Genomic DNA, 13,202 nt, shown 5'->3' on the forward strand with positions numbered 1-13,202 from the left:
TGTGTGTGTGTGTGTGTGTTCAGATCCTGGGACTTGAACTCAGGGCCTGGGTGCTGTCCTTTAGTGTTTTTCACTCATGGCCCGTGCTCTGCCGCCTGATCCACAGCTCCACTTCTGGCTTTTTGGTGGTTCATTGGAGATAAGTCGTACAGATTTCACTGGCTTAGAACAAGGATTCTCATATTTCAGCCTTCTGAGTAGCTAGGATGGCATGTGTGAACCATTGGCTTTGACTGCTCCCTCACATCATTCCAACTCCCTTATCTCCTAGCAAGTCTATGGATACTTAAATTGCTTCCTATAGTGGGGCATTTCAGATTTGCTTATGGGATTTTTCCTGGTCCCATAAGAAGTGGGTAATTTGTGTATCAGGATCTGACTTGACTGACTGTTGGCTGGACTCAAAGGAAGAGGCTGATTTTTTTTTTGTTGGGGGGGGGGGTCCTGTCGTGGGGCCTGAACTCTGGGCCTGGGTGCTGTCCCTCAGCTCTTCAGCTCAAGGCTAGCACTCTACCACATGAGCCACAGCACCACTTCTGGCTTTTTTCTTTTTGCTTATGTGGTGCTGAGGAATGGAACCCAAGGCCTCATGCATGCAAGACAAGCGCTCTACCACTGAATTTTTGAGGTTGATGCTTTTCCTTTCTCCTCAGTCTGTGGCTGATCTCTGGCCATTCTGGTGTGTTGAGTACAGAGGGCTCTTTGCCACAGGGCTAATCAGTGGAGATTAGCAAATGCTCTAGTTAATACCTTGAGGTTAACTTGGCAGCTAGAAGTATGTCCTGTAGCAGTTAATTGCCCTTGTCAGTGTTTGAATTGTGTGAGTTGTGTGTCTTCTGTATTTTGCATATGCCGGACCCTCTGCATTTCATACATGTGTCAGAGTCAGAAAGACAAAGACTTAAATGAAACTGTTGCTTCCTAACAACCACAATGGAACTGGGAATGGAGGGAGCCTCTGTAGCATGTGCAATGGAGTGGGGAAAGGAGGTGAGCCACAGATAACCTAGCCTGGATCTCTCTTTGAGACCTCTCCTCTTTCCCAACTTCATATGGGAACTGAAGGAAAGCTGGTAACCAAAGCTGCTAACACTAGCCCAGGGCCTGCAGGCAGGGTTAAGCTCCAGAGCTGCTAACACTAGCCCAGGGCCTGCAGGCAGGGTTACGCTCTCCTCAGCAGGGATGATTAGCAGGTCTGGCCTTATTCTGGAGGAATGGAGCTGGCAGCAGGGGAGGTTCAGGAGCCTCTAGAGAAGCTCACCCCCACTTCAGGGTGATGGGTCCTAGGTATGAGCCTAGCTCCAAGGTTTCTCAGTGGGCCCTGGCCTTATGGATTACCAGAGTGCTAGTTAATAAAGGAATATAGTTAGTTAGCTGGGCACCAGTTGCTCATGCCTGTAATCCTAGCTACTCAGGAGGCTGAGAACTAAGCTCATGATTCAAAAACAGCCTTGGCAGAAAAGTCTGAAACTTTGCTCTCCTATTAACTACCAAAAAGCCACAAAGTGGATCTATGGCTCAAGTGATAGGAGCACAGAAGCTCAGGGACAGGATCCAGGCCCTGAGTTTAAGCCCTAGGACCAGTCCCCAAAATAAAACAAAACTGAAACACAAAGTTACTCTGTGCTATGGCTGGCAATTCTAGGTGCTAGTAGGACTCTCATTCCAGAAACCTATAAGGAAACTAGGGTTCTGTGGGGCTTGAACTTGTTTAAGATCCCTACCATGAGCTAGATTACCATTGGCCTTCCTGGACTTGTGCCCAAGGCTATCTAATTATTGGGCATGTACAGCCTTTTAATTTAACTTTCATTTCCTTGGAAGTGAGCTGCGGCTAAAGTGGTAGAGCATCAGCCTAGAGAGAAAAGGTTATGAGAGAGCACACAGAGCCAGACTTCAAGCTCCAGCACTGGCACAAATAAACGCACTCTCTTTTCCACCTATATGAGCCATGGAGAGACTGGTGTTGGAGTGAATGCAGTTGTGCTCTTTTGCTTACTAACTGGTGGGTCTTTATGTACTTTATAGTGCCAGCTGTGGCTTGAAATCATGGCCTGGGTACTATAAACTGAGCTTTTTTGCTCAGTGCTACCACTTGAGCTACAGCTCTAATTATAGGTTTTTAGGTGGCTCATTGGAGGTAAGAGTCTCATGAACTTTCCTGCCCAGACTGGTTTGACCCATGATTTTCAGATCTCGGCCTCTCCTGAATAGCTAGGATAACAGATGTGGGCCACCAGCACCTGGCTTAGCTGGCTAAAATGCAAAAACCACCTGGAGGCAGCCCCAGAGACTTGGATTTAGTTGGTCAGGTTGGGGCTGGCACTATGCTGTTTGTCTGTGTCTGTGTGTCTGTACGTGCTTGTGTAGTTGCCTAAACACAGGACCTCAGATTCTATTTTGTTGTTGTTGATGCTGGGGTTGAACTCAGGAACTAGGGAAATATCCATGAGAGTCTTTTTCTCAAGGCTACCACTGAGCCACAGCTCTATTTCCAGCTTTTTCTGAGTAATTTACTGAAGATAGCATTTCATGGAGTTTTGTGCCCAGGCTGGCTTTGAACTGTGATCCCCAGCATCCTGAGTAGCAGCAGCAAGGATTACAGGTATGAGCCAGCAGGTCCCAGCTCGTATTTGTAAAGAAGGATGAGGTAGTGATTATCTTTTATCATAAAGCTTGCCTCTGGGCATAAATAGTTTGTGTACCACTTGTTGTTGTTATTGTTGTTATCACGTCAGAGGTGGGGATGGAACTCAGGACCTTGTACTTATCAGGACAGGCTTCTCCAAGAGCTAAATCCCCAGCCCCACCTCATATTTTTTATTGTTTTTTTTCCCCTCACAATTGGTGCTCTACCAGATGAGCCCCATCTCTATTTCTGTTTTATGTTTTTGATTTTTTTTCTTGTTAATTGGAGGTAAGAGTGTCAGACTTGCCTGCCCAGGCTGGCTTTGAACTGCAATCCTCTCATCTCAACCTCAGGAAGTAGAATGGTGGGTTTCCAGAGGCTGGGAAAAGGCATGGATGGGTGCTGCTAATTAATAGGTACCCAATTTCAGTTTGGGATACTGAGAAAGTTCTAGAAGTTGGTATCAGTGAGGTTGCTTGAAATGTGACTGTACTTAAAGCCACTGAAGTGTATACTTCTACTTGGTTTGTATAGCATGTTTTATGCTATACTTATTTTCACACAATGAGAGAATAATTAACATTGCAGCCAGAGAGGGGCTGGACAAGAAGGGTTGGCAGGAGGTGTAAAGTTCACTCATTCAGTTTCTCACCACCAAATATCTGTTGTTGGACCATTTGTGCTGGGCCTGTGCCAAGTTGGAACAAAGGCAGTGGGTGGTTGCTTGGAACTGGTGGTCTATTACTTGAGCCACACTTATACTTCTGGCTTTTTACAGGTTAATTGGAGATTAATCTCTCAGATTTAGCTGCCATGGCTGGCTTTGAACTTAATATACTATCTTAAACTCATGAGTGGAACCTGCTCTCTCTCATTTTTTTTTTTTTTTGTCAGTCGTGGGGCTTGAACTCTGGGCTTGGGTGCTGTCCTTGTGATCTTCAGCTCAAGGCGAGCGCTCTACCCGCTTGAGCCACAGTACCACTTCCGGTTTTCTTGTGGTTTATTGGAGATAAGAGTCTCATGAACTTTCCTGCCCGGGCTGGCTTTGAACCATGATCCTCAGATCTCAGCCTCCTGAGTAGCTAGGATTACAGGCATGAGCCACCAGCTCCCGGCCTGCTCTTTTTTTTTTTTTTTTTTGATGTTTTTGGTTATCAGGCTGGGCACTGACCCTGAGTTGTTCTGCTTAAGGCTAGTTCTCTACCACTTAGATCCACTGCACTACTTTTGGTTTTCTGGTGATTAATTAGAGATGAGAGTCTCACAGACTTTGCTGCTCATTAGCCTTTATCTTCAATCCTCTGATCTCAGCCTCCTGAGTAGTTAGGATTACAGGCAGGAGCCCCTGCACCTTGCTGGAGACCTGCTCTTCTATGAGGGAAGGGGCTCGGATTATCTCCATTTTACAGATGTAGAAACAGAGGCAAAAAAATTAAAATGACTTGTCTATGATGTCATGAGTTAGTAAATGCCAGAGCTGGGACTTTTATCTTTTAGCAAAGCTCACCCTCAAATAATACTCCATTTGTGTGTGGCCTTTGTCATCCCATCATATTCCTGTACCAAGGAATCAACACCCACAGGTGTGATTAAGAACATGGCCCTGTCTGGTGAGGAGAGTGCCTGGGTTCGAGTCTCATGTTCACTATTGAATTTGGATTGAGATGTTTGTATGGCCAAGATTCAAGTTTTATGATCTTGTCTCTGGCCAATCATTTGTTCTGTGTTCCAGTGGCCAGGTCTGTAAGACTAGGATAATTTATTACCAAGTTCACCCATTAAAGTCAACTGTATAGTTCATTTGAGTGAAGATGGCAACCTTGGGCTGAGTGTCTCATTCAGTGGTATTCTGTACATTTTTAGCATGGTGGGAAGGAGGAGGGAGGTGAGGGTAGAGGAAGAAGAACCAAGAGGAAGAGGTAGAGGTAGAGGTGGAAGTTGGCCAGGTATCAGTGGGTGGAGCCAGTAATCCTAGTTACTCAGGGGGCTAACATCTGAAGATGATAGTTCAAACCAGCCAGTACAGGAAAGTCTAAGATTTTGTTGTTGTTGTTGTTGTCAGTCATGGGGCTTGAACTCTGGACTTGGGCGCTGTCCCTGCACTCTTCAGCTCAAGGCTGAGCGCTTTACCACTTGAGCCACAGCGCCACTTCCGGTTTTCTAGTGGCTTATTGGAGATAAGAGTCTCAAGGACTTTCCTACCTGGGCTGGCTTTGAACCTTGTTCCTCAGATCTCAGCCTCCTGAGTAGCTAGATTTACAGGCGTGAGCCACGAGTGACTGCCAAGATTTTTATCTCAAACTACTCAGAAAAGACTGGAAGTGGAACTGTGGCTCAATTGGTAAAGTACTAGCCTTTTTTTTGTGTGTGTGGGGTCTGGTCCTGGGGCCTGGGCGCTGTCCCTCAGCTCTTCAGCTCAAGGCTAGCACTCTACCACTTGGGTCCCAGCGCCACTTCTGGCTTTTTTCTTTTTTGCTTATGTGGTGCTGAGGAATCGAACCCAGGGCCTCATGCATGCAAGGCAAGTGCTGTACCACTGAACAACCTTCCCAGCCCCAAAGCACTAGCTTTCATTGAACACAAAGAGGCTCATGGACAGTGCTCAGGCTCTGAGTTCAAGCCCCAAGACTAGCGAAAAAGTAAGAGACAAAAGTAGAAAAGATAGGGTTTTGTGTTAGTAATATAGTTTGTTGTTGCTGCGACAAAATACTTGACAGAAATAACCTAAGGGAAAAAGGATTTCTTTTGCTTCATGTCAGAGGCAATCTTGGCAAAGCAGAACAACTCATGGTAGCCAGGGAGTTAGGGGAAGGGGTAAGAGTGGGAAAGAGAATGCCTGCCTGCATTGCAGTATTCTCTCCCCCACCCTACTTTAATTTCATATGGCAAGCCTGCCTATGGAATGGTGCGACCTATATGCAGGAGAGATTCAGTTAATCTGATATCCAGCCCAACCCCCCCCCCCACACACAAAGGCTGCTTTACTCATCAGCTGGATGCATCTAAACCAATCGATCTCAATTAAGTTCATCCTCAAGATTTAACCATCACAGATGTCAGCTTCATTTGCCTCCAGATTTACCTTACTTGTTCTCTCACAACTCACCTATAATTTGTCATTGTTGGGTTTTGTTTTGTTATGTTTTGTTGGTTATGGGGCTTGGGCCTGGGCTCTGTCCCTAAGCTCTTCAGCTTAAGGCTAGCACTCTACCACCTGAGCCACAGTGCCACTTTGAGTTTTTTGAGTGGTTTATTGGAGATAGGAGTCTCACAGACTTTCCTGCCTGGGTTGGCTTTGAACTATGATCCTCAGATCTCAGCCTCCTGAGTAGCTAGGATTACAGGCATGAGCCACCAGCACCCAGCTTCATTGTTGGTTTTTTTTAAGCACTCTTAAACTACTATGTGTGTGTGTGTATGTATGCACCTGCACGCATGAGTACACATGCTGATACTGTGGCTGGAACTCAGCCTCTGTGAGTGAGTTCTTCCTTTTGTATTCAAGATAAGGCTGATGCTACCACTTGAGCCATGCCTCCATTTCGGTTTTTTTAGGCCAGGCTCAAGTGGCTCACACTGTAATACTAGCTACTCAAAAGGCTTGATATCTGATGTTGAGGTTCAAAGCCAGCCAGAGCAGGGCTTTTATCTCCAATTAGCAACCTACTGTGATTTAAAGTGGTAGACCACTTGCCCTGAGGAATAGGAGTTCTGGTGGGTACAGCAACCAGGCCCTGAGTTCAAACTCCACAAACAACAACAACAAAAAAACTGAAAACTCTCATGAACTTTCTTGCCTGACCTGAGCTGACTTTGAAACGTGATCCTTAGATCTGAGGCTCCTGAATAGCTAGGATTACAGGTGTATGTGAGCCACTGGCACCCAGCTTTTAAATTCTGAGATAATGGATGTTCCTAAAATTGCCAGAACTTTTTGCCTTGAATGGAGCCTGCAAGATGCAGAACAGGGTCAAAGCTGGGTGTAGAGTGGCTCTGCCCAATGGAAAGGGCAGAACTGATCATCTTTGCAAGCTGAGTGGCTTAGACAACAGTTGTTAACCCTCCCCTGGGGTCCACATCGGTCAGACCTTGGGGCCTTCCAGAGCAGCTCTGTAAGGCACAGGTGGGATGTTGTATATAGAGTTATTCAGTCAACTAATCCAGTAAACAGGATCAGCAGGACCTAGCTGGATTTATGGATTGCCAGAGGGCCTTTCACTGAAGGAGATGTGCCTGCTTGTGGCTCTTCTGCTCACCACTGGCCAAGCTTGAACTCAGTATCTGAACACTGTTCCTGGGCTCTTTGGCTCCAGACTGCTACTCTACCACTAGAGCCATAGCTCCATTTCTGGTTTTCTGGTGGTTAATTGAAGATAAGAGTCTTATGGACTTTCCTGCCCAGGTTGTCTTTGAATTGTAATCTTCAGATCTCAGCTTGCTGGGTAGCTAGGATCACAGGTATGAGGTACCAGCTCCCAGCCATTTTTTTTTTGAGCCCAAGTTTTTCTGTTTGTAGAATAGTGATGTTCTGAGTACATTTGCAGTATTGTTATTTTGTGTTTCTGTGTGTCTGTGTCTGTGTCTAATGGTCCTGGGGCTTGAACTCCGGGCCTGAGTACTCTCCCTAAGCTGTTTTTTTGTTTGTTTGTTTTTGTTTTGTTTTGTTTTTTTGCCCAAGGTTAATGCTCTACCACTTGAGTCTAAGCTCCATTGCTGGCCTTTTGGTAATTAGTTGAGTAGCTAAGAAACAGGCCTAAGCCACCAATGAGAAAGGTACATTTTACCAAAACAAATATGCTTACATCCAAAACAAGAATACACATGTCATGTCAGGTACCCATGGCTCATGTCTGTAATCGTAGCTCCTGTGTGAGCCCTGTGACAGGCTCTACCTTTTAACAGCAGTCATTTTTCCTCACTTACTTACTGTCTCCAGAATTCTTTCATTAGCTGGGCACCAGTTGCTCATGCCTGTAATCCTCACTACTCAGGAGGCTGATATCTGAGGATCACTGTTCAAAGCCAGCCTGGGCAGGAAAGTCCCTGTGAGACTCTTAGTTCCAATGAACCACTGTAAAACTGGAAGTGGAGCTTTTTGGCTCAAGTGGTAGAGTGCTAGCCTTGAGAACAAAAACTCATGGATAGCACCCAGATCAAGATTTTAAACCCCAGGACCAGAAAAAAAAATTCCTGCATTGTGAAGAAGTGACAGTACATACCACTAATCAATACTTAGAGGATTGAGTGTGATTAAGATTCCTTCCTAAGCCAGGGACCAGTGGCTTACGTCTATAATCCTAGCTACTCAGGCAGCTGAGATCTGATAATCAAGGTTTAAAGCCAGCCTGGGCAGTAAAGTCTGTTGTGAGGCCCTTATCTCCAATTAACCACCTTTTGAAAAGCCAGAAATGGAGGTGTCACTCAAGTGGTAGATCACTAGCCTTAAACAAAAGATCAAGGAGGGGGCCCAGACCTTGACTTCAAGCCCCAGAATTGGCACACATGCACATTTTTTTCCTATGGTCTCTGTTCTCTTGGCCTCTGCATGCAGGCCATGAAGCATGGCTGGTGTAGATTCAGAACCACTGCTGCCTTGGTGGGTGCCAATGATGCCCATTGAGCAATGCCCTCTGACCCTTTTACCATTTCCATGGCTCTGCTCCTCAGCCCTCAACACCTGTGGCTTTCTTTAGAGGAGAAAGCAAAATAGAGGGATGACCAAATGGATTAGGGCAGCAGGAGGAGATTGTTCACTGCAACTCAAGGCTCTCCAAGTTCAGGTTTGCACAGAACCCCATATCACCCCGTTATACTTTGCTTCTGCTGCTGATCCCCTGGAACATCATACACCTTACATATAATCATTTCATGGACTCCCTAGAAACCTTGAGGAAGCATCACTCCTTCATTGCTGTCTATTCTTCTTCTCTGTCCACATACTGACTTCCCTGAGTATATCCCTCTTCCCCAGCATTCCTTCAGTCTCCATGGAAGTGCATTGAAGGGACATAGGCATGTAAATGAGAGTCACTGTCTGACAGATCTATTGTGTGTGTGTGTGTGTGTGTGTGTGTGTGTGTGTGTGTGTGTGTGTGTAGGCATGTAAATGAGAGTCACTGTCTGACAGATCTATTGTGTGTGTGTGTGTGTGTGTGTGTGTGTGTGTGTGTGTGTGATTCCTAGGGTTTGAATTCAAATCTGGGTGATGCCCCTGAGTTTTTTGGCTCAAAACTCGTGCTCTGCCGGGTGCTGGTGGCTCACGCCTGTAATCCTAGCTACTCAGGAGGCTGAGATCTGAGGATCACTGTTCAAAGCCAGCCTGGGCAGGAAAGATTGTGAGACTCCTATCTCCAATAAACCACCAGAAAACCGGAAATGGCGCTGTAGCTCAAGTGGTAGAGTGCTCGCCTTGAACTGACAAGCTGAAGGACAGCGCCCAGGCCCAGAGTTCAAGCCCCACGACCGACAAAACAAAACAAAACAAAACAAAACAAAAAACAAAAAAAAACTCGTGCTCTACCACTTGAGCCACAGCTCCATATCCAGGTTTTTGGTAGTCGATTGTAGATAAGATTCCACTTGCTTTCCTTCCCAGGCTGTCTTTGAACCATAATCCTTAGATCTCAGCCTCCTGATTCAGCTAGGTTTACATGCATGAGCCACCGGTGCCTGTCCCTAAGCCTTTTTAATTTACCTTCAAGGTCACTGAAAGCCCAAGAGTTCTTCAGACAATCTGACAACTCTCCAGGAATCATAACTGTCCTTGATTCTCTGCCCTCATGAGGGCGCTCTGAGTATTTGGATACAAGGAAATGTGCCATTTGACAATTATCATTGAAACAGTATAACACAAAAAATATGTGTTGTGTACATTTTCCCTCTATAAATTTAGGTGAAAAATACTGAGTTACAATATTCGTGTTCTCCATGGTGTTTAAATATGTAAATGAATGTTAGAATGCAAATGCTCAGTGGAGTCCTAGGATATCTTTGCATTAGTAGAATAATAGATCATACATCTCTAAGTGTATTTGAGTAATAGCTAGTTTTAGTGAAGATGTGACTTTTTCATTATTCAATTATTTTTGTAGGAACATCAGTTTTTATTAATTCTGTATGTACATTAACGGAGAAATGAATTGCTTTTGTACTATCTGTTAGGGTATATTAGACTTTGCAAGAGAACCATGCAAACATCCAGGTACAAAGAACAAAGAAAGTATTATTGACAGCAGTGGAACTGGCAAGACCCCTTCTCACAAGTGAAGAATGAGAAGAAGTGCAGGCTATTGTTTGCGGTGACCTATATAACTCGGGGCTAGGAGGTGGAGACCCCAGTGTGGACATGTGGACCAAGGGATCCATCATGGTGGACTAGGATTTATGGCTGCTTGCCCAAATAGTAGATAAGGGGCTCTGCAGCTGCCCAGACCTTAAGGTCACTCTAGGGAGTTCTTGCTGCCCTATATCGTAGTAGCTACCCCAGAAGAGTGCCATCTCAAGATAAAGGGGGCTTGGAGGGAGGCTGATTATTAACTGCCTAGTGTTGACCAGGAAGGGAGCATGCCAAGCTGTGGAAAGGGGAAGGAGCATGCTTAGCTATGGGAAAGAAGCTTATTGGACTAACAGTATCTAGCAACTAAGGACTGTGGATTTGTCTTTAGTGGAGAGTTTGATGCTTTACTTGAGACATAAAAGATTCGTCTCCCGTAAGAAGGCCTTTCCTCCCATGTATAATGTTTCGAGCAGGAAAATTTCAGTAAAATTACACTGGTTCTTTCCTGACTACCTCATTTGCCTTCTCTCCCAGCCATGCTTCCTGCATCTTCTGTTCATTGTCAACAGCAAGAAAGAATGAAAGACTCTCTGGTGAGTTGCATTTTATTTCTCATTTTGTATTACATTCCATCTTATGAACTTAAAGGTGTCCAAGATTTAAAAACAGAAAAACAGATCCAGCTTCAGGAACATGTTCATAAATCACATAAAGATGGCTATTAGGTTTAGCATATTATAAAATCTGACATTCTGTCTATGTTAAGTGCAGATTTGCTTCACCTTGTTTCTAGTTTTTCTTATGTGAGAAAAAGTATTCACACTGTTATGTGATTCAGTAACCTAGAGGAGGTGATATCTAATGGAAGATGAAGGTTCCCTAGCAACTTGTCAGAGATCCCATCCTCATAAGTAACATTGAACTATCTTAATGAAGTCTTTGGTCACACACACCTTTGAATGTTTTAGAGGACTGAGTAAGTAAGCAATATGTACTTAAATTACTCTTCATACCTTATTGGACTGCTTCATGGTCATTTTCTTACTTGAAACTTAGGCTATAGGCGATGATACGGTCTATGATTTTTCTAGAAATCCCTCTATTTTTTCTAAGGTGTCCTCACAAGATTCCCCCCTCCCCCTACTATTTTGTTTCAATCTTTGTTTTCTGCTCTCTAGCTTTGCTTATTTGTATTTTTCTTTATGTATCTATTTTTCTTTCTGTATTTTTTTTCTCCCAGCCTGTCTTTCCTCCATCTGTCTCTCACTTTTTACTTTTCTTCGAATGCTGTGTCTGGGAACTAGTTTTTCTTACAAATTTTCCTTTGCTGCATTGGCTCTTAGAATTGACATTTTTCTTATGGTTTGATTTTTCCGTATTCCCTTTGAAGACAGGTCTTGCTATGCAGTCTAGCTTGCTCTTGAAATTTTATGTAGCCTAGGCTGGCTGGTAATCCCAAATTCAGAGAGTATAGGTATATTCCATCCTTTTTGGCTACATTAACCATTACATACGGCCACATTGTTTTATGGTTATGCCTTCCATCCATCTACAGCATTTTGTACCTTCCATAAATGAAGCTGTAAAAATCATTAAATACACAGCTCCTACCAGTCTTTGGAACCATTATAGTTACTGGGTCTGTGAGTTTGTTGATCCATGGAAGAGCAGTAAGGGAAATCATAGCATGGCTGATACTTGATGCCTGGTGTATTTTATTTAGCTTATTGTATTCAAGATTTATCCCTGCTGTAAAATGTATTAAAGTTTTCTTCCTGTTAAACACATTTATCTATTCTTTCCAGGCTTCTGTCTTTTGGTTATTGTGAGTAGTTGTTGTGTAGTGATTCTCCAAATATTTGTTCTAGTCCCTGCTTTCACTTCCATTGGTATAAATCTAGAAATAGAAGTGCTAGACCATATTCCTATGTAATTCTATATTTAGTTCTTTTAGAAGTCTCCACACCATCGTTGATTATTTTACATTCCTGCCAGAAATGCATCAAAATTCACTTTATTTTCATATCTTTCCCAACAGTTGTTAGACTTTGGAAACATATTTGTTTTTGTTTAGAAGTGTGTATGAAGAAGTAGATATTTCATTTTGATTTGAATTTTTCTAATAACTATTGACATTGAACTTTTTTATATTTAATGAGCTACCTGTATACTTTTTAGAAAAGTCTCTTCAGTTTTTTTCCATTTTTAAATTAGATTTTCTGTGGGGGGGGGGAGGGAAGGGGGTGGGTGTGGTTAATTATAGGATTTTGTTTTATGTGAACTCTGGTCCTGAGTGCTGTCCCTCAGCTCTTCAGCTCAAGGCTAGTACTTGAGCCACAGCACCACCTCCGGCCTTTTCTGCTTATATGGTGCTCAGGAATCAAACCCAGGGCCTCAGGCATGCAAGGCAAGCACTCTACCACTGAGCCACCTTCCCAGCCCCATTTTTTTATGTTTTTAATTCACTGTGGTTAGTAATCTATTTAGAGAAAAACTAATACCATGCTTTCTCTTCCTTGTTGATCACGCTTTCTGATATACAATGTTTTAATTATATGCACTAAATTTGATTTTGTTTAGTATTAAACACTTTTGGTGTCCTATCAAATGAGTCACTGGCAAGTCTAATGTCATCAAACTTTCCTCCCTTCCTGTCTTCTTTTCCTTTCCCTTCCCTTCTTTTTCCCTTTTTTTCCACCACTGTCTTGTCAGCTCTTCTTTTCTCTGCCCCTTTTTTCTCCTCTCCCCACCCCATTCATTTTCATTTCTCTTTATGTCTGAGGACTTACTGTGTTGCCACAATTAGTGTCAAAGCCCCAACCATGCTTTCTTGTGCTAGTACTAGATCTTGAACTCAGTCAGTCAGCTTCCTCAATCGCTGTTGACACGCTCATTTAAACCATGCCTCCAATCTGTTTTTAGCAACTTAATTTGAGTTGTCCACCAAGGCTGCTTCCAGACCTCAACCTCCTTAGTAACTAGGATACATTCTCGTTCCTGAAACACTTGTTTTTGTTTTTCTTACCAGCATATACTGTTATTGGCTTATGTGGAATTAATATTCAACCTCAACTCCAAAATTTCAAATGAATTTGAGTTGTCTACCATGCTGGCTTCCAGACCTCAGCCTCCTTGAGTAGCTAGTGTCTGATAACAGTCTTGAGCTAGAGCACTTGTTTTGATTTGCTTTTTTCTTACCTGAACATTTAATGCTAACAGTTAATTTGATACTAAAACAAGATTATTGTTACTGGTTTATATAGAATTAATATTCAACCTCAATTCCAATATTTCACG

At 43.5% G+C, this 13,202-nt stretch overlaps 1 protein-coding gene across 1 annotated transcript in view; it reads left to right on the plus strand.

The window, feature by feature from the left end:
• LOC138827152 (zinc finger protein 658B-like) overlaps window positions 1–13,202 on the plus strand; it is a 193,244-nt gene that overhangs the window by 15,116 nt on the left and 164,926 nt on the right. The window lies entirely within an intron of this gene.

The sequence above is a fragment of the Dipodomys merriami genome, unplaced genomic scaffold, assembly GCF_024711535.1.
Source record: "Dipodomys merriami isolate MVZ:Mamm:240054 unplaced genomic scaffold, mDipMer1.0.p SCAF_151, whole genome shotgun sequence".
NCBI classification, from domain to species: Eukaryota; Metazoa; Chordata; class Mammalia; order Rodentia; family Heteromyidae; genus Dipodomys; species Dipodomys merriami.